Below are 3,598 nucleotides of genomic sequence, written 5' to 3'. Positions count from 1 at the left end.
AACTTTAAAGCTAAGAAACAAGAAAATAAATCAGGGTGAAAATGTGCAGCAGCTGTAGCTATAAGAGTGGAAAAGAAATTCTATTTTTTCCATAAAGACTCTATGAAAATATAAAGCCCAAAGTCAGTGATGACAGAAGTCCACATATAAATGGTGTTTAAAAATAGAAAGTTTTCTAAAGCTTCTCATGAGATGTCAGTGAATAGTCATAATCTGAGTTAAGACCTTATACATCAAGGTTAAGTTATACATAACTGTGCTGATTTACATACCTTCTACAATGTCCAACTGACATAGATAATTTAGACACCCATAGGAATTCATAATGTCCTATCATATCATCTCTCAATACTGGATGTTTATAGTTTTATAGTTTTACTAGTTTAAGTACCAAGAAGCCCTTTTAGAGGAAGAGTTCCATCTCTTCCCTTGATCCCCCAAAGTATAGGTAACAAAATATAAAATTAAACAAGATTTATGTTTGATGAACTAATGTATAAAATTATCATTGGAATTTTCATAGTGATTGCTTATAAACATAACAGTCATCATAGAGCCTATAAAGTACATACTTAGTTTTATAAAAGAAATGTGGATCGTCTCAAGGTAAAAAATACAGTGCTGGCTGCTAAAAAGACACTTTGTTGCAATAAGATGTGCAATAATGAGCAAAACTTCAGAAACCATGAATATGTTCCCCAAACTTTTAATATTAGTTAAGCAAGAATTGTTCTGCAGCAGCAGGATGCTTTTTAGTGGCTGACACTATAAAGCTAACGTTAAGAAAGAAAAAAGGCAGAAAGTGTGAGCAACAAATGGTGTAATCAAATTATTGCAAATGGAGATTAGCAATAAGAAGTGAGGAAGGTGACTGTCCACTCCCTTCTGATAAGACACCATCTTTAAATATGAAGTTTTTTGCAGGAAGTGGAACACCCATGTCAGCATATGATGACTGTGAAAGCAAACTTGAAAATCTGGGCTCTGCGTGAATATCCAATGTTGAAGCACCTTCCTGGAAAGAGTGAACAAAGTTGAGGACTGCAGAGAGAGTTTTCTACTGGAATCTAAGAGGTTTTGAAGGCTCTGTTTTCTGCAAAGGCCATGTGTATCAATTTTCCTACAAACTTTCTGGTTTAATTCGGAACTGAACAGTAGAATTCCAAAGCACAGCTTAGGAGGAACCCAATCTGCTTCTGTTGTGGCACCAGAGGTTTGCTTTGTTGCTGAATCTATAGTTGCTTCCTCAATGACCATTTCAAATGACTCTGTACTCCCATTTACATCTGAGCCAGAAGCCAAATCAGGTTCTCCTCTCTCATCAGAAGCATCACTGAGTTTTCCATTTGCAAGTTGGCTGGAAGCATTCAACATGGCGACATATCCATAGAGATGCTCTGTTCCTTAGTATCTGCAATGCTTTATGTACACCCATAATGACCTGAGTGAACTCTCCTTGTAGTTCTGTTTCATCAAATGGAAATGGAACATGGACTGTTTCCCCTATCCCATGCAGACCATGTCCCTGAATTAAAACTGCAGAATGTGTTAAAGCATCATTCAACATCTTGAGCACATTTGAGGTAGGAACTACTTCAGGATCATGATCCCAAGATGTTATTAGCAATTGATCGTAACTCTGAAATATATCTGGCAGTTTTCGAAGTCTTGTACCTTTGGACAATAAAACGGATGGTGGTCCTTGTCCAGCGATATGATAAATATACAGTTTAAACCAGACAGAGGTGACTTCTGGGATAGCTGGTCCAATATGCTGAGGGGTGCAGTTGCTGACAGGCCAGGTTTCATTGGTGAGGGGAGCCATGGAAACAAGCAGTGTGTAATTTTTGTTTACAACTCTGCTGCAAGTTGCAGGGTCCAGATCAAGAAGGCTTTCACAGCGTAAGAGATCCAGAGGAAAACCATAATTGGATTGGTCTGGCTGTGCAGTTTGCGCAACTACATTTTTGTTATGATGCAGAAACAGTATTGTGTTTCTCAGAGTAAGTGCATGATCAAAATATCTCTGTGCTTCTCCTTCACCAGTGCTCTGAACTGGTGAAAGATTTCCCATCATTAAGAAGGCGGTAAGAGTGGAGTCAAACAAGAATGCGATGCGCTTCGTGTGTCCCGTAGACAGACTCAGGCTGTTTACACTGGTTGTGTCAGCTGGATCTTCTTGACTATTTGTATCAGTGTCAGTTGCTGATGAAGCTTCTTGTAATAGGACTCCTACCTTCCCCTCCATCCCATGACAAGAGCATCTTCTGTGGATCTAAGGTACCCTTTAATCTGTTTATGGATGGAACATTTTTCCATGATGAATGAAGTTGATCCAAATTTATTACTTGGCCCTTCTTATGGGCAAAGCCCAATCGGCAATACACTGAAACAGCATTCTTAACCAGGCATAAGTCAATCTCAAGGACATTTGCAAGCTCTGCAGCATTTGTGTGCTCATCTATTGAAACAAGTATCTTATAGAGTAGAGTTTCAAAATGATCACCTTGCACTTGATTCATTACAAAACCTTCAAGAGGTGGAACTGCTGTATAACTGTCATCAGATATTGGTACATCGAGATAAATACTTTGTTATACAAACTATGTACTACATTGTAATCTAGTGATCCAGAGAGTTGAGGGCCTGAATCGGTGATCTTATCAATAGCACATTTCTCAGGCAAAGTGCGTATCTTGATGTCATCTTCTGTGATATATCCAGCCTGCACCACCCACCACACCTCTATGGTAATTTCCACTGGCTTTATTGGTAGAAGATCACGGGCTGTTTTCTTTCTGAAGAATTGTTTTGATGATCTACACTGATTCATATGATCAATATACAGGTTTCTTCCTATACCAAGAAACCTTAGACAGTCAGCAGCAGTAAAATTGGGCAATGAATCATAACTTTTCTCACTGTTCATAACATCCTCCGTAATCCCAGTATAATATGAAAATGATGTTATCCTCAAGCCCTTCACCATAATATCCGATAGATGGTAAGGGTACAGCATGAGATGATCTCAGCTGTTCTTTAGCAGTTCCTTATAGTATCTGCGTTCATCTTTCTTGACATGTTTAACTAAGTTATTTCTGTATCGCAACTGATTGCAGTTACCTTACAGGACAACCTGCTTTTCGTATTCTCTCTGTGAATTTCCAAAGACGACTGCGATTTTCTTCCTCCTCTGCCACCCTGAACAGCAAGACCAATACTTCCTGTGTTTCCTCCTCCTCAGCCTACTTGATGTGAAAACAAGGATGAAGACCTCCATGATGAGCCATCTCCACTTAATGACTGTCTCACGTTGGCCGGCAACTTGTTCCAGGAGTAGTTGTGCCAGATGTGGAACTCCACGTCTATGTTCATGATGCCGCGGCCAGGGCCAGCGGCGGGCGCCACGACCGCGACCCACACTAAGCCTCCCGCCTGCCCGCCCATAGCCTGTCGGCAGAGAGCCGCGGGAGGCCCGGCACCTTACACTGCAGAAGGCAGGGGCTGCCCTATGGCCTGGGCTCCCGACAGTTCAGCGCCCGGCCCGGCCAACCGAGCTCAAGAGCAGCAGCAATGGGAGGCTGGATTGCCTGAGCAG

The 3,598-nt window shown here is 41.1% G+C and overlaps 1 pseudogene across 1 annotated transcript; it reads right to left on the bottom strand.

Moving 5' to 3' along the window:
* Positions 1-829: 829 nt before the first annotated feature.
* Positions 830-2,940, bottom strand: LOC112618400 (annotated as a pseudogene). Its single transcript, XR_003118074.1, has one exon. The product of XR_003118074.1 is annotated as a protein FAM91A1 pseudogene (transcript).
* Between the last annotated feature and the right edge of the window lie 658 nt (positions 2,941-3,598).

This window comes from Theropithecus gelada, chromosome 1 (assembly GCF_003255815.1).
Source record: "Theropithecus gelada isolate Dixy chromosome 1, Tgel_1.0, whole genome shotgun sequence".
NCBI classification, from domain to species: domain Eukaryota; kingdom Metazoa; phylum Chordata; class Mammalia; order Primates; family Cercopithecidae; genus Theropithecus; species Theropithecus gelada.
Note: the sequence above shows the minus strand (reverse complement) of the source record. Positions and strands in the feature narration are given on the sequence as shown.